The sequence below is a fragment of the Pseudorca crassidens genome, chromosome 6, assembly GCF_039906515.1.
Source record: "Pseudorca crassidens isolate mPseCra1 chromosome 6, mPseCra1.hap1, whole genome shotgun sequence".
Lineage (NCBI taxonomy): Eukaryota > Metazoa > Chordata > Mammalia > Artiodactyla > Delphinidae > Pseudorca > Pseudorca crassidens.
Genome location: NC_090301.1, coordinates 76571923 through 76597495, shown reverse-complemented (window position 1 = coordinate 76597495; position 25573 = coordinate 76571923). Strand labels below are relative to the sequence as shown.

At 34.2% G+C, this 25573-nt stretch overlaps 1 protein-coding gene across 5 annotated transcripts in view; it reads left to right on the top strand.

The window, feature by feature from the left end:
• The window catches only part of GALNT13 (polypeptide N-acetylgalactosaminyltransferase 13), a 562369-nt gene that overhangs the window by 19662 nt on the left and 517134 nt on the right, over positions 1-25573 (top strand). For 4 of the 5 annotated variants that reach the window (XM_067741899.1, XM_067741902.1, XM_067741901.1 and 1 more), the window contains exon 2: positions 16434-16504. The gene's annotated coding sequence lies outside the window, so the exon portion shown is untranslated. Of the gene's footprint in view, positions 1-15391; positions 15505-16433; positions 16505-25573 lie in introns of those variants that run through there. The other variant, XM_067741900.1, reaches the window with a different exon arrangement.

Genomic DNA, 25573 nt, shown 5'->3' with positions numbered 1-25573 from the left:
TTGTTTAAGAGAAAGGTGAAGGTAAAAGAGGGAAGGCAAAGGAATACCATGTCATGATAAATATATCGTATAATTGCACACATTGTACACAGTGCTAAACACTGAAATGCCACTTTGCAGAAAGTGCATCTAGCTTAAAAAAAAGGTGGTAAGATTCTTCTATTTCCTTTAACTTCTAGTTAAAAAATTCTAGTGTCACTGCTGATTTTTGTTAGGTGTTCTTGGCTATGTTGAGCGGTCATCCTCCCCTTTCCCCTTAGTTTTTTGATCAGCTTTGACTGTTATTTTTTCTTGGCTGATTCTTAGAGAAATTGAAAAGTGAGTGCTTTTTTCGTTTGAGTATGAAAAATAGTAACAATTTAAAAATGTTTCCAATCCTAGCCTTAGTCCCTTGAGTGAAAAAGATGAAACATTATTATTTTTTGTTCTTTAGAGACCAGACTTCATTTTTAGTATGTGATGTCTTGTTGTTTTTAGTGATTTTTATAAATGCTTAATTGGAGAATTTCTATTTTTTTATGTAGAAGGACACATTGATTTCTCATTTAGAAATATTTGAATTCCAGTTCTCTTTTCTTGTCATATGAGGAGAATATGTTGTTTTGAACACTGATAGTTTGTCAGTTCCTTCACAATAATTTGTACAAATGATAATTGTACATAAATTCATAAACTGCTGGTGGGAATCTAATGATGCATCATGATGTTTTTGATTTATTTCTGAATCATTTACAGTCTGTTGAAATGTACCAGGACTAATTGTTTAATGTAACCTGTAACTTCCTCAACTCCAAAAACATGTTCAGTAAAATAGAATATTTATTTTTAAAAAATGATGAAGGACTAGCTTATGTTTTGTGAGAGTTTATAATATAAGAAGTGGTTGTATGGGTTATTAAATAGTTTGTGTTTTATCTGTGTTTAGAAATCCTTTTCATATTAAAAATAATGAAATTAGTTAAATAACCTTTTACTACTTTTCTTATTGTGATCCAAACAGTTTTCTAGAGCTGCCTAAAATAACGTTGGGTCCTTAGCTTACATTTGCCTAGTACTCCTGTTGCCTCCCATTCTGAAGTTTTGTGTTTGAATATTTTTTAAAAGTGATTAAAAAGAAAAGTTTAACTTAAACTTCAACAGCCTTGCAAGAAATTTCTACATGAGAAATAATTACAATCAAGTAATAACTCCTGCTGTGTCTGGGAACCATGTATGAGGTTAACCATTTTCAACCAAGGTTACATTAAGTCACAGACAGACAATTGATCTTTTTGTATTGTTGCATCTAACTGCCAAAATACTCCACTTATAATTATTTTATAGTGTGATAGTCCACCGATAATTAACCTTGTAAACTCACTTTGTGAACAGTTTTCATTTTATTTAAAAGTGCTTTGGAAGTTAGTAGCTCACAAAAATATTCACCATCATTGTAAATATAAAACCAAGATATAGAAAGATTTAGCATTATCATTGGTTTTGCAGTGTTTTTGACTAACACTAAATCAAAGATATATACTCTTTCCTGTCACAGGGCAGGGCTGATGCCCACTATGTGTGTGTGTGTGTGTGTGTGTGTGTGTGTGTGTGTGTGTGTGCGCGCGCGCGTGCGCGCATGAGCATGCGTGTTCCACAGAGGGCTTCTACTGAAAGTTGAGTTTTTCTTTTTATGGATTTCCTGGGTATTTATTTATTTATTTTATGGAATCTTGATTTACAATATTGTGCTTTAGGTATACAGCAAAATGATTCAGTTATACATACATATATATACACATACAAATTATTTTTCAGATTTTTATCCATTGTAGGTTATTATAAGATTGAATATAGTTCGCTGTGCTATACAGTAAGTCCTTGCTGTTTATCTATTTTATATATAGTAGTGTGTATCTATTAATCCCATACTCCTAATTTGTCCCCCCCACCACTTCCCCTTTGGTAACCATAAGTTTGTTTTCTATGTCTGTGAGTCTGTTTGTTTTATAAATAAGTTCATTTGTATCATTTTTTTATATTCCACGTATAAATGATGTCATATAATATTTGTCTTTCTCTGTCTGACTGACTTCACTTAGTATATAATCTCTAGGTCCATCCATGTTGCAACAAATGGCAATATTTCATTCTTTTTTACGGCTGAGTAATATTCCATTGTGTATATATACCACATTGTCTTTATCCATTCCTCAGTTGATGGACACTTAGGTTGCTTCCATGTATTGGCTATTATTGTAAGTAGTGCTGCTGTGAACATTGAAGTGCATGTATCTTTTCCAATTAGAGTTTTCATCTTTTCCAGATATATGCCCAGGAGTGGGATTCCTGGATCATATGGTAGTTCTATTTTTAGTTTTTTAAGGAACCTCCATACTGTTTTCCATAGTGGCTGTATCAATTTACATTCCTGCCAATAGAGTAGGAGGGTTCCCTTTTCTCCACACCCTCTCCAGCATTTATTATTTGTAGACTTTTTGATGATGGCTATTCTGACTTGTGTGAGGTGATACCTCATTATAGTTTTGATTTGTATTTCTCTAATAATTAGTGATGTTGAGCATCTTTTCATGTGCCTGTTATGTATATGTCTTCTTTGGAGAAATGTTTATTTAGGTCTGCCCATTTTTGATTGGGTTATTTGTTTTTTTGATATTAAGCTGTGTGAGTGGTTTGTGTAGTTTGGAAATTAAGCCCATTTTTGATTGGGTTATTTGTTTTTTTGATATTAAGCTGTGTGAGTGGTTTGTGTAGTTTGGAAATTAAGCCCTTGTCAGTAGCATCATTTGCAAATATTTTCTCCCATTGTGTAGGTTGTCTTTTCATTTTGTTTATGGTTTCCTTTGCTGTGCAAAAGCTTATAAGTTGGATTAGGTCCCATTTGTTTAGTTTTGCTTTTATTTCTTTTGCCTTGGAAGACTGATCTAAGGAAATATTGCTACTATTTATGTCAGAGAATGCTTTACCTATGTTCTATTCTAGGATGTTTATGTTGTCATGTCTTATATTTAAGTCTTTAAGCCATTTTGAGTTTATTTTTGTGTATGGTGTAAGGGAGTGTTCTAACTTTAGTGGTTTATACGCGGCTGTCCAGCTTTCTCCTGGGTGGTTTTTTTTTTTTTTTTTTTGTGGTACGCGGGCCTCTCACTGTTGTGGCCTCTCCCGTTGCGGAGCACAGGCTCCGGACGCGCAGGCTCAGCGGCCACGGCTCACGGCCCCAGCCGTTCCGCAGCATGTGGGATCTTCCTGGACCGGGGCACGAACCCATGTCCCCTGCATTGGCAGGCGGACTCCCAACCACTGCGCCACCAGGGAAGCCTTCTCCTGGGTGTTTTTAAGTGTGGCTCTCCATGATCTCTTGGGCACCACTCAAGTTACTTATTTTATGATAATTCAGATTTATTCTTGACTGTTAGCTGTTTTATTAACTTTAGAGTTTGTTTTGACCTTTTGTTGTACCAAATTAAGTTTTGGTCTAAGTTTTTTAAATTTCCCTATCTAAAACCTTATCTTCATTATAACTTTATTTTCAGGTTTAATTCAATAGTTTTGAGTTTTTAGCCAATCTTCCAGGTTCACACCTTCAATTTATTAGAAAGTTCATGAATTCCTACCTTTTTGCTGATACCCATATGTAGCGCTCCCTTTGCAGGGCCAGGTGTGTTTATTGAAATGGCCTGATGCCAACAACATTTCACCAACAACAACTCTTCATATACCCTTTTACTCTTCTCACTCCTCTTCACAATAACACACCCTAAAACTCCCCCATTTAGTCACTTTTTAGCTGATGTTATTTTCTGTCCATCTATATTTTTATCATATATGTATTTAGTATTTGCCTAGGAAAAAAAATTACGTGATTTTAATAAAGTTGTATGCATCTGTATTTTATTATAAATCTGTAAATACCCATGCATTTTTAATTGGCCAGAGGGCTACATCTCACAATAACTTGATATATAAAATTGTGGGCCAATAAAATGTTGCCACATTTTAATACAGAAGTGCATTTCATTGCTGCATGAAATGATTCCTGCTTAAGCAGTCAGTATACATAATCAGTTAATAAATCTGGCTAGTGGTTTTGGGGTCTACTTGGTTTAAGACACTATGTAAATGCAAGATCAGTAGCTTCCAAAATTTCGTTAAGAGGCACATACTTACAGATGGGTTTTCAGCAACGGTTCATGTGCACTGCATGCAATTACTTAGTGCTTTTGCAATTCTAAAGCCCTGGGGGTCCACGTGGCAAAATCCTTTTTTCTCTGGGTCTGCCCGTCTTTCTTTCTGTCATATCTCTGCCTTACTGAAGTCTCATACTATTAAAAAGATGACTTTCTCATTCCTGCTTCTGGGGGTTATGTCCTCGTTCAAGATGAACAACATTTGCACAATAGAGCTACATATTTTCATAAGGCCAAGCCATTCTGTCAAGAAAGGGTCTCATACCATAAAAAATATAAATGTCAAATCTTTCCATGTGAACAATATTACAAATTTTTTAATAAGGGGCATTAATAAGAGACATATTATTATCTTGTAGAATATTTACTTTTTCTTCTCTGTGTTTTTCAGCAAAGGCATTCAGACTGTGTTATTCTGGCTGTATTCTATAGGAAAATAGCCTTTACCACTGTGCGGGGGCTTCAAGGACAGTGAGCTTCTTCAGTAGCTAAAATTCTCATCTGATGATATGCTTGGCTGATTGCCATCAAGCAAGTCATTCAGAATACTTAAGAATTCTGATTTCACACACTGTGTGTCAGTCTCAGGGTAAAAGTTCACACTGCACCCCAATTTCAAACTTTTTCACGTGTTACTTTCTCAATCCAGGTTCACACCTTCAAGTCATTAGGAATTTCATGAATTCCTGCCTCCTTGCTGACACCCATATATATAGAGCTCCCTAGGCAGGGCCAAGTGGCCCAATACCAACATCAACGACAACAAAAGGGAAGTAAGCGAAGAAAAGGAGATCGTATTCCCCAGAATGATTCCGTGCTGTGGTTGGCCTGTCCTCCCTCCCTTTAAGCAGCTGCAGTCCTGTGGCTTGTTGTGCCTCAGACCCCTTCACTGACCTTGGCTTACAGTGCTGTTAAATATGGATAAGGCAAAGCTTTCCTTTTTCCTTCCAACAAGTCTCGGGAGTGAGATTGTGTCACTGGCATTTAGCCTCTGACCCTCAGCTCTGTTTCTCCTTGAAATGGCACTAATCAAGTTGTCCCGCTTATTGATGCTCATGAAGCATTTAACATAAGTACATACATTTTTCTTTCTGCAGTTTAATGAATCCTTCCTTTTATCTTCCTAAATTGTAGATGTATATCTACATCCATCTGTCTTTAATAGATTATGAAATGCGAGAAGGCAGTCAAATGTAGTTCTTTTTGTGCTGTACCTAGCAAAATGTCCTACACAATTAAGTCCTTCCTACATGCATTAATTAGATTGCACATGTACAGAGAGGTCCCCTAGGCCTTCCAAAGCTGTAGACGCTACTTTGGAAAATGATGCAGGCCCAAAAGGATTTAGGTCAGTCAAATTTTTATCTGGCTTTCCCAGAAGGATAGTTGAAAATGCCTTTCTCCTGTGCTGTATTAATTTCTTCCTTGTGATTTTTTTTCCTCTCACGTTCCATTGTCAGCTCGTCAAAGATTGTGCACTTTCTGTACTTCTTGTCAAACTCATTGGGTATTTGAAATAGCAATGTCTTTGTGATTTTCACCAGAGTGGCCCAAGAGTTCTGCCACCTCTGTCATTTTAAAGAATTTGTCTGCAACTTGTTTCCTTTGCAAGGGATGTAAGTCACAGGGTTTAAGATTGAAAGGGATCTTGAGGGTGATCCTGTCACCCACCTTCCCTCAGTCAAAGTGGTGCCTAATCTACACCCAAGACTGACATCTTTCTTTAAAATAAAGTTATTCCACATCGTATAGTCCATTACCTACTCCACACTGCCAATAGGGGGATCTCACTAAATATAATTCTGGGCGTGTAACTCCTGGGTGTAAAAACCTATGAAAGTTCTACAGGTTAAATTTCAGTTTCTTTAGTATTGATATATCATTCAAAACCCTTCATAGAAATTTATCCCAATGAGCTTTGCAGCCTCACTTCTCATTTGTTACCCCCTCCTAATCTATTTTAAGGATTCACTGAATTATCTTTTTGTTACCTGGACATGTCATAGATATCCATGACTGTTTGCTCACACTGCTTTGTAGCCTTGAATTACCTATCTTGTCCTTTCAAGGATCAGCTTAAATGCTAACTCTTTTTACAGGATTTCCCCAATCTCCAGGACAGAATTTTTTCTATTCCTTTTTCCAGTTCCCACAGTACTTTGTTCTTATTGCTGTTGCTAACTTATACCATGTTATCATGGTTGTGTCTTCCTCTGTCTCCGATTTTAAATTATAATCTTTTTCACAGTGGAGGCATCACATTCCTCATTGTTCCCCCGAGGTCTACTAAAGTCCATAATATAGCTAGTTATTCAATAAATGTCTTGAAAACATTGATTCAGTAGGATAAAGGGCTGTGAATTTAATGATGCTCTATTAAATGAATCTTTGTGACACTCCTCATGTCTGTTTCTAGAATACGATGGGAATATAAAAATATTACCATAATCTATTCCAAAGATAATCACCACAAATTTATCAAAATAGTGGGTTCAAGAGGGTGTTTAAAAAACATTTAATTCCGTCAACAAACCACAACTTGAAATCCCTTTCAGCATTTCTGGACAGTGGACCTTCAACTTCTTGAATTCTTCATTTGGCCCTTTCTTAGGGAAGCCCATTCTATTTTGTCATTCTTTACAGTAAGAGGGCTTTTCCTTATGCTGAGCTTAAATTCTGCTCCTTGTGACTTTTCTCATTGGTCTTATTGGTCTTAGTCCTGCTTTTTCGGAGCACAGAAAACAAATTTAAGCTGTTTTCCACATTGTCAGTTCAACATTCAGGTTTCTGCTATATATTCTGTTTTACAGGCTGAATGGCCCCGAATTCCACTGTGTGTGTGTTTGTATGTGCACATAAATACACACACACACACACACACACACACGTATATATATATATATATATCCATGTTTTATACACATATATATAAAACTTCTGTGTTAGTGCACGATCAGCCAGAAAGCAATCGGAAATCATTTTAACTGGATATAAGATAACTTGCATAGATAGAGGTAGAGACAGAGACAGAAAAATAGGTTACCATATAAACAATTGACATTCTGGTCAGTATATGTTCATATGTATAATTTTAGAACTTACATAAATAAAGGATGACAAATATTGCGTTATACTTCTAGATTTTAAATTCTAGGATGATCACATTTTCTGGTTATTTTATTGCTATGCAAGAAATTATCCATACATTTAGTGGCTTAAAAATAGCAATTTATTATAATCTCTCATCGTTCTGTGGGTTGACAGAGCTCAGCTGGGAGATTCTCATTTGGGGTCTCTCATGTAGTTGCCATCAGGTGGTGGCTGGGACCAGAGTCGTCTAAAGGCCGGATGAACTGGACATCCAGTATGGTTTCTTTAGTCACATGTCTGATGCCTTGTGCTCCTCAAAATGGCCACTCTCTCCAGTAGAGTGACCTGAACTTCTTCCATGGCAGCTGAGGTCTCCAAGAGGCAGAAGACAGAAGATACGAGTTAAGGGTTACTCCTGGACTGGTACAGTGTTGCTTCTATCATATCCTCTTGGCCAAAGGAGTCCTAGGGTCTGCTCAGATTCCAGGAGGCAAAGAAATAGCTTCATCTTGTGATGGGCGAAATGTCAAGCTCACATTGCAGTAGACCATGCAGGATGGGACATGTTGCGGTCATCTTTGGAAGATACAACCGGCCACACTCTATATTTGGATGGTGTAGTGGAGTTAAGGATACACTTTCAATCAGTTTTAACGTATTCTCAGAAGAAGTAAATACAAATGTGTACGTTTAAACAGTGGTGTAAAACATGAAGAAAGCACCAAAATTGACCATAAAACATAATAGGAAACTAACTCACATCCTCTACCTAAAGTTCATCACATATTTACACTACATTTCTAATTGGATCTCATGATTTGAAAGGTCCCAGTTCTAAATTTAGGCTCAAAAGAAACTTCACTTAAAAAAAAAGCTAATATCTAAATAATCTTTAGTTTCTGGAAATTCATTTTTAGTGTGTAATATAATCTCTCCTACTGTTAAAGCAATTTCATTACTTGGAGTCTAACTTTAAAAATAATCCTTCATACAATTAAATATAACTAAACTACTAGGTATTTCCTTTTATGAAATATAAATTTTTCTATTTGAGCCATTTTTAATGTATTGTAATTTCCTAAATGTTAATTCTTTCCATTTCTCTCCTCTGAATTCCTTTGAATTTTTTTTCATTTTAAGTATTATTTGACATATGAACCCTAACATTTGCTAATATATTCTGGTCAAATAATCATTAAATCCTTGACAGAGAAACATTTTCTTTATTCTTACCTGCAAATTCTCAAGTAGTTGTATGTATCACTTAGAAATTGTGTCCAGTGTTTGCCCAGAGTGGCCTGAAGAAATTAGTGCTTTTATTTTTCCCTCACAAAATATGAAGTCTTGATGTCAGCAGTCCAAGCCTGAGAAGCCTGGCTCTTTAATGTCACCAGGGATCTTGGATTCTTGTAGACATTTTAAGATCTCAAAATAGCTGCCAGAGTTCCAGTCGTATCTACATGTTGGGCAGGCAAAGGCCAAAGAGCATAAAGTACATATAGCATCTAAGGCCGGAGAGAATAAATATTGGGGAGGCAACTGGTAGGTCCAGCCATACCACATCAAAAAAATCACATTTTATTAACTTTTTGAGAATTTACTCTTACTGCTTATTTATGCCCCAATTTTGTCTATACTAGTCTCCAGCTCTTTTAATGCTGAAGTTCTGCCTGATTTATAGCTCTGTATTTGGTTCTTACATATGCAGTGTGTTGCTTTTGTTCCCTCTGAGTTTTCAAACTAGTATTCTTTCTTTTTGAATGATAAGATTATATATATATATATATATATGTGTATATATATATATATATTGCAGAAGGTTTGCAAAATTAAGTAAAATATTAAAAAGTAAGTTCATATTACTTATATTTTTACATTATTCAGAGATCATAACTATTACCATTTTGCTATATAGTCTTCCAGTCTTTCTGAATTTTATACATATATTTGTTTATATGTAAATACATGCGTGTATACATATTTATAATTATTTACACAATTGCTACTTTATTCATCATGTTATTTTAGAAAGTATTTATATTGTTTTAAAAATATATTGATATATTGAAGATTTCTGCATATAAATAAATACTGTTTGAGACATGAGTTTTGTGGCTGCCTGGCATTCTATCATCTACACAAACCACACCTTACTTTGTTGATCTCTAATTGTTAGACACTCTAGTTGCTTTTAAGGATTTACAGTTATAAATATTATAAATGACACTGATGAAGTTCTCTGAACATAAATCTGCCTGAATCTCTAATCTGTTCTTGGAAAAACTTCATGAAAGTGAAGTAAGCAAAAAATAGAGATATGTAAAGGAAGAGGTGAAATTTTTACAGTGAGTAGAAAGTAATGAGGGAAGGATATAAAATAAGTCATGCTTTACTGTGTGTTTGCTGAGAGTGGGGTTAAGTGAGTTAAGCAAACATGTTTCACCTTTCATCTCTGAGGATGAAGGAACCAACATCTTCTCATATCTCTGCCAGTGGATTAGAAGCAGGGGATGAAGGTGAAGGCATTCAGTGTTCTTTACAGGAGAGGCTAGTGAATGTTTGGAACAATCACTTTGCCAGTTCCTTGAACATTCAGTGGAAAAAAAGTGAAATAAAGTAAAGGGAACAAAGAATTGACTGAAAACCCACTTAAGTTAGGAAACAGGTCTTGACTTCTCAACTGGATGAACAGAGAAGAGGGACGGATGAAACAGTCTTCAGTTAGGGAATGCCACAATGTAGACACTGTCTGCAAGGTAAGCACACTGTCAAAAATCAAGGGGTGAGGGTGTTCAGGATCTTGGTCAAGGCATTGCCTACTGTTTGAACCCGATATGGAATTATGCAGTGACTTAAATTGGCTAATGGACTTCAGGAGAATTACATTTTTAAATGCAATGTTGAGGAGATCCTGATTTGGCATGCTGTTCATGATAGAAATTATCATAGGATTATTACCAAGCCGTATTTACAATAGAAAGTGTACAAGGAGTTGACTTAGGGTTCTTGAATGCCAAATGAAAATGGGGAGGGAGAGAGAGAGAACACAGTGATGACTTTAGAAGTTATAGATTCATCAGCTTGCTTTGATAGCTAGGAAAATAGAATAAATCAAAAAGACATTTTTCATACACCTCAAAGAGCAGAACAAATGGGGGTAACAACCAACATGGCTTTAAAAGAAGTAAGTCACGGCAAGTTCATCTAATTTTATTATCTGACACAATGACAGGACTTAAATATGAGGGGAAGCAAAAGAGTTCATATATCTTCATTTCAGTAAGGTTTAGTTTTTATCTCATATGACATTCTCATCAACCAGTAAAGAAAATGTAGTCTTGGGTGAAGGGAGGCATGGTTTGTTATGTGTTATTGAATCAGTGACCTGCCAGGGCAGACCAACTGAGACTCCAGAAGGGTTGATTGGGTGCTTATACTGAATAATATTTGTATTAATCTCCAGAACTTAATAATACAAAATACGGATTCTACAGACTAGGAAAGTTGCTAAGTCTGTGTGAATTTGCAAGAATACAAAGTAAATATAGGAAAAAGGAAAGGTGGCTAAAGTAACTTGAAGACTGTTGAAAACTATCAATTAAAGTGGCTCTTAAAATGCTAATATCTAACGTAATAAAATGTAAATGGTAGTATCTAGACATACTGACGCATTGTTGCTATAAATTAGAAATGAAACTTTGTAGAGGGGCTTGGATTATTCAGGGGGCTCTGTAGTGTTTTCTGTCTTTGCTTGCATCACTCGTCATGTAGTAATCAATCCCCTTGTATGTTCTCAGTTACAAGACTGTAACATATCTTCATCTATTTTCTTCCTTAGGTCCTGTAAAATCTCAACTGTTGCTTCCTAAGAAAATAGGAAGTGTTAATTCCTCCAAAAATAAATATTTTACTAAAACTGCTCTGTTTCCATGCTTTTCCATATGAATAATTTTTTATTTCAAGGTCAAATTTTTGGCTAACCTCTTTGTAGACATTTTAAAAGGTAAACTCAACACTTGTAACACCAAGAATGCATAAAACTCAATTCAAGACATGACAATATGAAGAACTAGTGCCAAGTCAGGACACAAACACGCAAAAAATACTGTGTCACAACTGCAAATGGCTGCAGTGACTGTAAAATATAAACTGATTGTGGCGTTGTTCAAATATGAAAATTTTTTGCATCTGTGTTAATAAAATATAGTTGAGCAAATTTTAACAGCCTCATGCTATTTGATCCAGTAATTTCCCTTCTGGGTATTTTATCCTGAGGAAACAATCATGATATGGCAGAAGATACATTCAGAAATACGTTTGCAGTGTTTTTTATTTTTTGGTAACTGATACTTGCTAACAAGTTATAGATAAAAAATATTAAATCAATGATTACATCTATGGGATACCAATCAGTGAAATAATTTTGCATTGTAATGATAAACAAACATAATGTTGTCACGGAATGAAATTCACAATAGAGTAAAAAAAAAAGAATCTAATTATGAGTTTATATTGTATAATTCTTTAATGGTTTGGAAATAAAGACAGTAAATATATTGTTTGAAATGAAATATATTGTTTTAGGAATTAAGGGCGATTTTTTTTAATTTTTTTAATTTTTTTTTATTTATTTTTTTTTGGCAGTATGCGGGCCTCTCACTGTTGTGGCCTCTCCCGTTGTGGAGCACAGGCTCCGGACGTGCAGGCCCAGTGGCCATGGCTCACGGGCCCAGCCGCTCTGCGGCATGTGGGATCTTCCCGGACCGGGGCACGAACCCATGTCCCCTGCATCGGCAGGCGGACTCTCAACCACTGCGCCACCAGGGAAGCCCGATTTTTATTTTTTTATGTGTCTTTTTTGTCCTGAATTTGAAAAAAACAGAAGTTGGTAATTTTGATTTAGAAAAAGTTATATAAGGAAGAAACAGTTATACTGATGACCTTCAAGGACTGTTTGATAATCTTTTTTTTTTCTTTAATTGCTGAACACTTTTATTTATGCATATCACTTTATTATTTAACTTTACGTTGCTGAATTCACTGACTTTAATATTGTTTATATGGTTTATTTAAAAACCCAAAGCTAAATTCCATATTTACTTTCATTCTTTATTTTATGAATTTAATATGCATATATAAATATGTTATTAAAAGATATCTGATTTAAATATATGCATATTTAATATATGAATTATATATAATATATAAAATGCAGGAGAATGTGTATATATATCTGGATTTTTGTTATTTTAGTTGTCCAAAAACATTGAGCAATGATTCTGATTTGTTTTTAACTTCTTAATTTAAAAACATGTCATTGATTATCTCTTTGGCTATTTTTCTGTGATCCCAAAATATCTCAATGAAAGTAAGACATTTATTTATTTCTACCTATTGCCTCTAATTTAAAATTTTGATATAGCTTCAAGCATACAGAAAATTGTAATTATTATACTTCAGAACCCTGAATACTCTCTGTCCAGTTTCGTTAGTTATTTACATTTTACCCCTTGTGCTTTATTATTTCTGCTTGCTCTTTCTCTCTCCATATATGCTCTATATATAGAGAGATATAGATATGCATTGTATAATTACATAATTATATATACATATATGTATGTATATATGTGCATATATATAATGTTTCCCTGAATCCTTTGAGAATAAGTTACATACAACATGCTTCTTTACTTGAAGTACTTTAGTGTGTATTTCCTAAGGATAAGGACATTTTCCTATATAACCACAGTACAGTTGTAAAAATTAAGAATATCATTTTTAACAAAATACTGTTATGTAACTCACGGTGCATCTAGGATCACCCGTGCATTTGGTTGTCATGTCTTTTGAAAAATTCCTTCAATCTGGAACATTTCTTCAGTTTTTAATGACTTTGAAGAGTTCAGGCCAGATATCTTTAGACTTTCATCAATTTGGGTTTTCCTGATATTTCCTAATTATTGATTCAGTTTATACATTTTTGGCAGACTTATCACAGAAGTGATGTGTCCTTCTCAAGGGCATCATACTTGGAGACTTGTCATGTATGTTTGTGCCGTTTTGATGATGTTGTCTTCAATCATTTAGTTAAGGTGATCTCTGCCAAGTTTCTCCATTGTTTTCTCCATTGTAATTAGTAAGTGATTTGGGGAAGATACTTCAAGACTATGGAAATATCTTGTTTGTCAGCACACTTTCACCCATGAGTGTTGATCCGCAGGTGTTTTCTTGACTAAATCAGTTAACTATAATATGTGCTTAGTGGTGATTTTCTAACTCCAAGGTACATTCTACAGAAGGGAAGAGTTTTCCAATTCTTCCTTATATACTTTCTTTTATTTATATTTTATATTCTGTAATGAAGTTTAATTCTTTATAATTATTTATTCTGATTTTCCAATTGTGCCAGATTTGACTTTTGAGAATCTCTTGAAGCTGAGGCCTAAGTTCTTTTGACTTAGCCCCATCATTTTAAAATGCCTTATTCCTCCCCAAGAAAAAAAATGTCACCTTGAATTCCGTATACTTTTAAGTCTTCTTCCTGTGTTCACGTTATAATATGTCAGGATAATTTTTCAACATTTTCACAGTCTCAGTGGACTTTCTGAGAGTGAATTTTGTGTCACTCTTAGGACCTTTGTTTTCTTCTTCTCTCTCCCTCAGTTTCTAGACCCTTTAGATAGATCACTGTAATACATATAGTGGGAGCTTGAAAGATAGCTCTGTTAGAAATTGGTGTTTAATTTTCTGTTTACAGGTAATCTGACATTTTTATTATCCTCCAACTTCCAGTTATGCTGAAGGCCTAGGATTTGTGTGTTTTTATTTGTTTTTGTTGCCTGTATATTTTACAGTGTGTGTGAAGAGTTTCGGATTTAGGTGACTGCTATTACAATTATCCCAAATTACAGGTCCATATTTTTTAAGCATTCTACAAAACATATTGATATTTAAGTTATTTGCAATATGCCATAATGTAACCAGAATGTGTGGGCTGCATTGCTTTACCTTTAGTGGTCACTGTTCTCTTAATCTAGTTTATTTAATTAAATTAAAGGTTTTTTCTTTATCATTATAATTATTTTGTCGAATAGTACACCTATCACCCCAGGAGGTATCTCTCTGAAAGATGTGTCCATTGTAAATGAAAAATCATGATTTGAGATGATTAATGCTTATGACTGTGTACCAGTCAACTGTGTTTTTGAATTTCTCCTTTAGCTTTAAAAATGATCAAATATATATTTAAATACCTGGAAATTCAAGCCCATGAAATTTTAATATGTAGGTTAAAATATGGTAATCAATAACACCTGATTAGGAGAGTATAGTGAAATGTAGTTAGAAGCAGTCACTTCAACTAATGAAATATGCTCTTGGAGGATAATTAATATTATTCTTCCTGTTTCACAGCAAAGAGATCTGATTGTAGTTGGTAGGTAAAGGGGTTTTTTGGATCAGGAGCAAAACTCTCTGGTGCTTGACAACTGCAGAGTAGAAGACAATTTGCAAAAGTAGGAATTAGATGAGTGCAGGAGGCATGTCCATGTGAGACTGGCAACCATTTCTCTGCTCTCTGGAAGCTGCGAACCCAGCCTTAAGATATCTTTGCTCTTTCAAAAAAAAAAAAAAAAAAAGAAATTAGAACTCTTATGAGAAATCTCTTGCTTTTGAATATTTTTTAACATGCCCCAGTTTGCAACTTCTGCCCTGCATGAGGTGTAGGGACTAGTAGGTGTTGTAGTGGAAGAAACTGGGGTCGGAAAAGCTGGCTCTGAGTCCAGGATCACCCCTATTAGCTGTGTCAAATTGGGCAAGTCATGGAATTAGTGTTAACTTCAGTTCTCTTGCCTAAGAGGATGACTATGCTAAAGCATGAAGAAATACACAGATCTGCTAATTGTTATAACTTTATAATTCTATTGAAATTATATGTGGACATGAGTTTGTATCTTCTATTAATCTCTGAGTTTTAAACTTAGAAAAATGAAATTTATAAAAATACATGGTTTCTTAAAAACTTTTTGACTTACTTTTGACCTTTAACTATAAATTCGCTATCTCTAGTTTCCTCCTTTTGAGAAACTCTCTGTTGAGGATTAGTAAAATCATTCATTCCTGTACCAGGTAGAGGCCAGTGCCATCCCGTTGTCTTTCACACACTAGAGGAAGATAAATCAATTAGACGTTCGACTCAGAATGCCTGTTCTGCAGTTGAACTGTTGATTTGGTAAGCTAGTATTTCTGCTTAGTCCTATAAACAACTAAATATCTGGGCGGAAATTCTGCTGGTTGCTGAAAACTAATGTCTCTCTAAAGATGCTTGCTACTTTGTTATTGTCCATAGTGTGTTTAATCTGTCTGAAACAACATGTGGTACTTTGAAGGGTTACTTTAATTATCATTAGGTTATGTTTTGTTTTGTTTCATTTGAACAGTTCTTTTGTAAAACAGTATACCCAGAAGCATAAAATTCACTTAAGCTGAAATATTTTGCACTTTGAAATTACTGTGCTTTCCCTAACACCTCTCCCCTAAAACAAACACATTAATTAATGAAATCTGATTAAATAACTTTCTCCTTATAATTGGCCTTCTGAAAAAAAAATGAATGTTTGTCTATTTTTATGAGGTGTGCAAGTGGCATGCCTGCATTTTTCTCAGTACATGGTTTTCAATTAGAATTGAAACGCAGTTACAAAGTGAATTGGTGTAATTCTCTGGATAAATCAAGCAAAATTCTCCTCCGACTCAGTGATCTTCATATATTAGACAAAAGTACATTTGCAAAACTTGAATTATGTAATAGCCACCTAAAATCTCCAACTAAAATTTACTTATAAATATCTCATTTTTGAATTGCTTTTATGTTATTCTGGCTTGTTCTGGGGGCCTGTGTTTCTTGCATGTATTTTGGAAGCCAATGTGCAGATTCATCTTAAGAGTGTCCTCCTTGACTGATGTGTAGAATATTTGCATATAGTTGGGAACATTTCTGTTCATCAGCCCATTATAATATACTGTATGTATAATCTATATTTTACAAAAGCTCATTTCGGTATGTTAAAATATGTGGTGTCTAAGTGAGTGTTGTTCTGGATTAGTTTTTCTGTGACCGTGGCAAATTGCCTACTCTTTTGCATTTCTTTCTTTTCCCAGATGCATTTTGTAGGAGTATTTTGAGGATGAATGTTTGCAAATCATTTTGAAATTACCAAGTGCCACATACAGTAAGTAATATGTATTTTTATTTTTCCACTCAATTGCAGTCATGCTGAATAAATTTGGCAGACAGTCATGAAAGAATACATTTCTATTTACAGTTCTTTATATTTGTGAATACTGAGGAAAAATGTATATAAAAGATAAAGATTTGAGCTATTTGCTAGTCTGAATTAAGTTGTATAATTTCAAGAATTCTAATGACTGATTTTACACTTGTTCTATGTATATAAATGGTACATAATATTTATCACTTTTTATTTGAGTTTTTTTTTCCTTTTAATCATAAGTTGACAAGCATGAAGAAAAATTAGTGTTATTAGCCAGTGTTGCTATGGAAATTTTAAATAGGAGTACAGAATTAAATATTTGGATTTGCTGAGGATTAAGATTTGCTGTGTATCAGGCATTTATATATTTTGTCCTAATTCTCCCCAAAATATTTTAAGATTACTATTTTTATTCCCATTTTATAAATGAGAAAACTGAGATCCAAGAAGTTTTAATAACTTGCTCAATATCTATTCAAAGTGAAGACCTGGGCTTTGATCAAAACACACAGCTTTTCAAGAAATATTACCTTCACCAACAACTTAGAAAAAGTTAAATTAATTTTATTTAAGAGCCTGAATATTTAAATATTTATTTAATATTTAATAAGAATACAAACATGTTCTAATTATTTCTTTGGATTTTTGTTTTGCTTAAGCAGTATCACGGAAATGTTGCAATTTTTTTTCTGTATCATCTGTCATGTCATTGCTTCCATTTCAAATGATGCTTTCAATTCCTGACTTGGATGGCTTTGAACTAGTAGGAAATAAGTGAAAACGTGGATTCTGAAAGAAAGTTAATGAATCACCTAAATTATTCTTTGATGAAAAGTGTTTAGAATTAGAGTTCTGAAATTCTCTAAAAGTCATCTTTCATTTATTAAAAAAAGCAAGTGCTCTCATATTATCATTTTAAAGTTGGAAGGAACCATAGAATCATAGAGTCCTAGCCTCTGCATGCTCACATTCCTTGTTTGATGAATTGCGATAATCTGGAGGACAATTCTAAATTAAAATTTCCAGAAAATGTAGAGGCAATGATGGCAGTATTGATATTTGTACATTGTCTCCCAGTATAACTACTTTAAAAAAACAAACAAACAGGTGACATAGTGTAGTGTTTTAAGAATTTTGACTCTGGATTCAGACTTCCTGGGTTTAAATTCTGGATTTATCTCTTTTTAGCTGTGTGACTTTGAATTACTTTAAAATGTCTCTTTAAAATGGATATAAGATTAGGAACTGCTGAATTTGTGGTGAGTTAATACATGTAAACTATAGCACAATTCCATCTACATAGTTAATGCTTGATAAATGTTCATGGTTATTAAATTGGAATTGATTCATTTGGATATTTCAATTCAAGTACGTTTGTTAATAAGCATCATAACTTCATGATCACGTCATATAAAATATACAACAAAGGTACTCAGTGAATACTGTTGATTGACATGCTCAAAAAGAAACTAAACTTCAGCTTTCTTCATATACAAATCAAGATGCTCTTAGTAGATACTTTTCCTCCTTTGAACTCTTAGTGAAGAAACAAACTATTTAGTCAAACAATATATATATCCTATTATGTGGTGATAGCAAATCTAGACTGAAAGTGTGTTTGTGTGCTTTTTGGAGAAAAGAGGGGGAAGTTGTGTGCTTATGGAATCTGAAATGCTTGTTTTGAAGGAAGCCAGGCAAACTTATAGATACAGAATAAAGAGAATTGTTAAAATGATTGTCAACTAATTTGGAGGAACAATCTCATCCAATGTTTTGTTAAACGATTCATGGAAATTGAAGGGATGTGGGCAAGAAAAAATATATATTAAGTATCGACCCTATCCCATGCACTTTGCATTCAACATCTAAGTTAATGTAAGCAATAATATCATGAGGTAGATATGATATTATCTCAATTTTCATGTGAGGAAAATGCACCACAGAAAGTTTAAATCTATCATTCATGGGACTGAAGCTTGAGGTTTATCTAACTTTCTATTGAAGCATAATTGACAAAAACATTGTGTTAGTTTCAGGTGTACAACATGATTCAATATTTGTATATATTGCAAAATGATCAGCACAGTAAGTCTAGTTAACATCTGTAACCACATATCCTTATGCATTTTTCTTCTTGTGATAAGGACTTTTAACATCTACTTTCTTAGCAACTATCAAATATGCAATACAATATTATTAATTATAGTCACCATGCTGTACATCACATCCCCATGACTTTTTATTTTATAACTGGAAGTTTGTACTTTTGACCCCCATCACCTCTTTCACCCACCCTTCACCCTCTCCTTTGGCAACCACCAATCTGTTCTCTGCATCTGTGAGCTTGGGGTTTTTGTTTGTTTTTAAATTCCACATGTAAATGAGATCATATGGTATTTAGCTTTCTCTGTCTAACTTATTTCACTTAGCATAATGCCCTCAAGGTCTGTTCATGTTGTTGCAAATGGCAAGCTTCCATTCTTTTTCACAGCCGAATAGTATTCCATTGTGCATATATATACATCTTCTTCATCCATTCACCCATTAGTGGACACTTAGGTTGTTTCCATATCTTGATCATTGTAAATAATGCTGCCGTGAACATGGGGGCACATATATCTTTTCAAGTTAGTGTTTTCCTTTTCTTCTGATAAATACCTTGAAATGGAATTGCTGGAGCATGTGCTAGTTCTATTTGTAATTTTTTGAGGATCTTCCATACTATTTTCCACAGTGTTTGCACCAATTTACATTCCCACCAACCGTGCACAAAGGTTTCCTTTTCTCCAGATCCTCACCAACATTTGTTATTTCTTGTCTTTTTGACAATAGCCATTCTAATATGTGTGAGGTATTATCTCATTGCCGTTTTGATTTGCATTTCCCTGATGATTAGTGATGTTGAGCACCTTTCATGTGTTTGTTGACCATCTGTATGTCTTCTGTGGAAAAATGTCTAATTTGAATCTTCCACCCGTTTATTTAGAGGTTGATCTAATTCTAAAGCTTTATCCTTTTCTTTATCCTCTTAACCTGACGTTGAGCACTGAAATTCAGTGACTGATCTTTCTTTTATTTGCCTAAAAACATTTACTCTCAAACCTCAGATCATAGATATTAATTCTTTAGTAAATAAGTAGTTGATACTTGAATTTCAACTAAATAAATGACAATTGCTTTATATTAAGTGTTGGTAGGACCACTCAGCAACCCAAAACTCATTACCTTGAAAAAAGTGCTGTTTGAGTACAGAAAACTTGAAAAATACCAAAGTTTCTTCCCTAAGGCCAGAGATCATATCTTATGCGTCTATTAATCTTACTTCTTAGAATCTGAAGTGACTGAACACACCTTTTTCTTGCAGTTCTCCAGCCACTTCATGCAATGCTGAGAGGTTTGAAGAGTCCAGCTTGACTTAATCATTCTCCTCCCTAGTCATCATTTTCAGGTGTGTCCAAACTCAGGGACATCCTTAACAACACACCAGCCACAATGATACTTTCCCTTTCACTCTTTGGTGATCTTCATCTTCTTCCATTTCAGTCATCCATCAATCCCAGTCCCTTTACACATCACTTCTTGAAACAAACCATTAGCAACATTTTACCTCAGGGATATTTTCAAACTTATTAGTATACAAAATATTATTGCTCTAAAAATGAATGGGTCAAGTCTTTTGTTGTTCTCACACTACTCTTGGTTTTGAGCCTGAAGGACTTATGGAATTCTTCTACTTTCAATTTCCAGAGTTGATCTCTGAAAGACAAAGCTAGTGATTATATTTAATAATTCTATTTCACTCAATTCAATAAATACTTACCACATGCTGCCATAATATGAGAGGCACTGTGTTGGTTAAGTATGAGAGTAGGTGGGAGGCAGAGACAAAAATGACTTTCAAGAAAATTCCTTCTTCAATTTGAGGAGATAAGATATGCCCAGGCCTAAATAAAGCAGAGGATGTGGTATTAGGTTATGATATCATCAAAATAGTCTAAACTAGTCAAATTAATAAAGTCATTTCAAATAATTTGAGAAATAATGTTATATAAATGTGTACATATATATGAAAAATAAAGCATTAGAGGAGATTTAAGAAAGAAGATACAATTCTAAACTGCATTCATTCAAGGTTTCACCGTGGAGATTACATTTGTGCTAGATCTTTATGCAGGTGGAAAATATTAACAGAAAAATCAAGGAAATGACATATCCAGGGTTAGAGGTGAAAAGGTATACTTCACATTCGATGAATGGTCAGTTAATTAGTTTGACAACAGAATAAGTTTCTTGTCTTGGACTGAAAACAGAAAACGCTGGAAAATAAGGCTGGAGCTAGTTTGTAGGAAATACTGATCATCAGAATAAGAAATTTGAATTTACTAGGCAATTGACAAAACAAAGAGAATATTTTGTAAGGCCAATCCTGTGAACTAAAGTTTCTTATTTGAATATTAATCTGGTGTTGTCTTCATGAAGGATTCCAGTCGTAGTCAAGAACAATTTATAGGAAAATGTAGCACTATAAGAATGAAGGAATGAAGGTGAGACCTAGGTCATAGCAGTGGGAATGGAGAGAAAGGAATAGATGTGGGTGAGATTTTGAAGGCAATAGGTCAGGGAGTAGTAATAGTAATTAACACTTGTGTAGCATTTACTATGTACTTGGCTCTGTTTTAAATGATTTACATTTATTATTTAACTTGAAACAACCGTGAGCAGTAGACGCTAATGTCATCCCCATTTGCGCAATAGAAACTGAGGCAGAATTAACTAGGTAAATTGTCCCAGGTTAAATAACTAGAAAATAGCAAGTTATTTGAGCCCATTCAGTCAAACTCCGAAGGATCCATAGTTCACCACTACATATCATTCCTCTAAAAAATAACTGAGATTTCCAGGTTGACTGAACTGGAAAATGATGTTACCAATAATCAGAGAAACATATATTTTTTTAAGAGTTTTCCCCTTGTTTAGTTAAGTCTTTGGTAGGGAGAAAACTCTTCTGACCTTTGGGGAAAAATATCCCTATGGTTGGGATGAATCTTCTATACATATTCACTTCTATGCTGGGCAACAGGAACAGTGTAATTTATGATATTGCTCAATTATAAATGAGGAAAATAAATATGTCATCTTAATGTGATTTGTCTCCCTTCCTTAGCAGAGCTTACAATGAAACAAGGATACAGTGCTAAATTAAAGATTTAATATCTTGTATCCATGAAAGATTAGTATTTCAGACTTAGTTTACCTATCAAACTAAATTGTAATTTTGACAAGAGAAGAAAACTAACACCTAGCATAGGGAGTATCTCTCTTTTTCTATATTGGAGACATAGTAGAATGCACTACTTAAGAGCATGGACCCCAGAACCATACTAATGCATGGGTTCAGATCTTAAAATGAGACCTCTGTAGCTGTGTAACATGTAAGGTCTCTCTGCCTCAGTCTCTTCACCTCTGAAATGTGACAGTAATAGTACTATGTCTTCTGAAAATTGTAAAGATCAAATGAGATAAGGTACTTACAGTGGCTCCTAACACAGTAAATTCTCAGTAGATGTTAGTTATATTAATTGAACTTTGTCTCATATAAAGTTCACCCTTGAACAACATGGGAGGGAAGTTAGGGATGCCCACTCCTGTGGAGTCAAAAGTACGCTTACTGCTATCTCTGCCTTAAAAAAAAAGGAATTGGGGTTTCCCTGGTGGCGCAGTGGTTGGGAGTCCGCCTGCCGATACGGGGGACGTGGGTTCGTGCCCCGGTCCGGGAGGATCCCGCGTGCCGCGGAGCGGCTGGGCCCGTGAGCCATGGCCACTGAGCCTGCGCGTCCAGAGCCTGTGCTCCGCAGTGGGAGAGGCCGCGGCGGTCAGAGGCCCGCGTACTGCAAAGAAAAAAAAAACAATAAAAAAAAAATAAAGGAATTGATAAATGATTCATCCAAAGGCAGGAAGCTGAAACAGTTTGGATAGAATCAGGACTCAAACACTAGTTCTTTTGATTTTACACTGTGATCTCTAATGAAACACAAACTCTTCCCCACACTTAGTTAAAGAAAATACAGGTACTATATTTATTGAAAAAAATCCATGTATAAGTGGACCCACATAGCTCAAACCCATGTTGGTTAAGGGTCAACTGTATCATAATTTTTAATTTGTAAAATTTAATTACAGAATTATTGCCATTTTAAACTTTTTTTTACTGTGAATTTTTATACATTAAGCACACAAAACAATAATTTTTATAAGCAAAGACCCATGCATCCATCATACAGATACAGAAGTAGAACATTTTCTGCATTCCAGAAATGTTGCTTTTTCTTCTCCTAAAGATTAACCCCCCCCCTTCCATCAATTCCCTGACAGATAACATTTTTGTGACTTTTGCAGTAATCATTTCCTTACTTTTCATTATAGTTTTAACCTTTCATTATGTGTTGCTAAATACAGAATTTTAATTTAGCTTGATTTTTGAATTTACATAGATAATAGTCATATAACATGTATTCTTTTGTGTTTGGTTTCCTTTCCTGTACACGTATTTCTAAGTTTCATTAATTTTTTTATGTGGTTCATTAATTCTCATTGCTGTATGGTATTCCATTGTATAAAAATACTACATAGTATTTATCCACTGTGTTGTAGATGGACATTTGGGCTGTTTCTAGGTTTGGGCAATTATGAATAATGCTACCATGAACATTCTTTTAAATGTTTCTTGCTGTACATGTACATGCATTTCTATTGGATATATACTTGCCAGTGAAAATGCTGTTATATTTTATGCAAATTTTCAATTTTAGTAGATACTGCCAAACAGTTTTCCATAGTAGCTATACCAGTTACACTCCAGTCAGTAGTATATGAGAATTCATAACTGTTTCATCCTTACCAATACTTGATTTAATCAGTCCTTTTAATTTTAGCCATTCTGATGAAAGTATAGTTTACATTTCTTGTTGAATAAGGCGGTCATGCTATGTGGTTTCATTGCCATATGTTTATTATTACTTATAAATTGTTCAGGTGCTTTTGCTTATTTTTCTATTGTGGTGATTTTTAAAATTGTTAATATGCAGAAATTAGTTATATTTGGATTAAGAACCCCCTATAAATTAAATGTTGCAAATAATTTTTCCCTCTCTGTGACTTGCTTTTTCAATTTCTTAATGGAGTTTTTGATGAGGAAAAGTTTTTAAGTTTAATCTTAATTATATTTTTGCCTCTTTGCATTTAGATTATTCCCGTTCAGTTGATTTTCATGAATGGTTTGAGGTAGACGTGAAATCCTATTTTCCTTTCAAATGGATATCTAGTTGTTACAGAATCATGCTGAAAATTCTTTCCTTTGCCTACTACTCTTTATTGCCAACATCATAAATTAAATGTCCATATGTCTATGTTTTGGGGGCAATTATTCTTTTTAATTTGTCTTTTAGTGTCTTCTTACTACTTATGACACTATTTTAACTCTGGCCACTTTTTCATTATTCCTGATATCTATTAAAACACACTCTCTGTCTGACTTACTTCACTTAACATAATACCCTAAAGGTTCATCCATGTTGTCGAAATATATGTGGAATATAAAAAATAAATAGATAAATACATGAACAAACCAAACCAAAACCAAACACATAGTTACAGAGAACAGAGTAGTGGTTACCAGAGGGGAAGAGGTAGAAGGTGAAATGGGGAAAGGGGGTCAGCAGTACGGCGACTTATGGAAACTAAACTTTTTTGGTGGTGAACACACTGTAGTGTATACAGACGTCAAAAAACACTACTGGGCACATGAAACATATAATTTTACATACCAATTAAAAAATATTCTCCCACAATATTTTTATTCAAGGAATCTTGACTTAGCCTTATTTCATATAAATTCTAGAATTACTATGTCAAATTTGACAAAAAAATTAGGATTTTAGTTGGGATTACATTCAGTCTATTGCTAAATAAATTCTTAAAGAATTGGCATAATTACAATGTTGACTCCTTTAATCTATGAACATATACAAAGTACATACTTTATATATTTAGGTCTTTTTAATTTCTCTCAATTATATTTTCTGGCTTTCTGCATAGAGGTCTTATTCATTGTGGTTAATTTGTTCCTAGCAGTTTTACACAGCTTAATATTATTATGTATTATATATTTTTAAAAACTTTATTTTCTGTTCCTCATATAAAGAAATGTAATTTTTATATTGACCTTGCATACAGCAGGTTGTACACTCACTTATTAATTTTAATAGTTTTTGAGTGGATTATTTTGGATTTTCTACATAAAGACCTATGTTGTCAGTGATCAAAGATAATATTATTTAATAGTTTTTAAATTTTATACTTTTACTTTTTTTTCATATCTTATTGAATTAGCTAGAATGTTCAGAACAAGGCTGAATGACAGTGGGAAGAAGAGTGGAAATTCTGTTATTATTTCCAAATCAAAGGGAATACTGTCACCATTTTGCTATTAAGCATGATGTTTATTGTGATGTATTTTGTAAATATCATACATTAGATTGAGAAATTTATTTTTATTCTGATTTTGTTGGGATTTTGAATCATAACTGGGTTTTACATTTCATCAAATGCTTCCTCTGTATCTATTGAGATTATCGAATGATTTTTCTTTTTTTCTTTGTTCATCTAACAGTTTATACCGATTGGGTGTTTTTTTAAAGACTTCCAGTTCCAGCAACAGTGCTGCTGCTTCCTTGTGCTTAGTGTGGGTCCTAGAGGGCCAGAGGATTTTTCTCGGCATTTGTTCTCTACCCTCCTACGCTTGCCAAATGCAGGAAGCCTCATGTTACATCTTGTACCTCCCCAGGGTAGACTGCTGGTTACTTGGTGCTGTGCTCCTGGTGAGAGTGGAAAAGTTCTGGGTTACTTTGCTCCAGTCTTAATCTTACAATGTCCTGTGCACCTGGGCCTTAGTTGTGTGGCTTTTTCAGTATTCCTACCCATTCCTCTCATCATGCTCATATTCTTCCTTGATTCTGGGGTTATATTTGG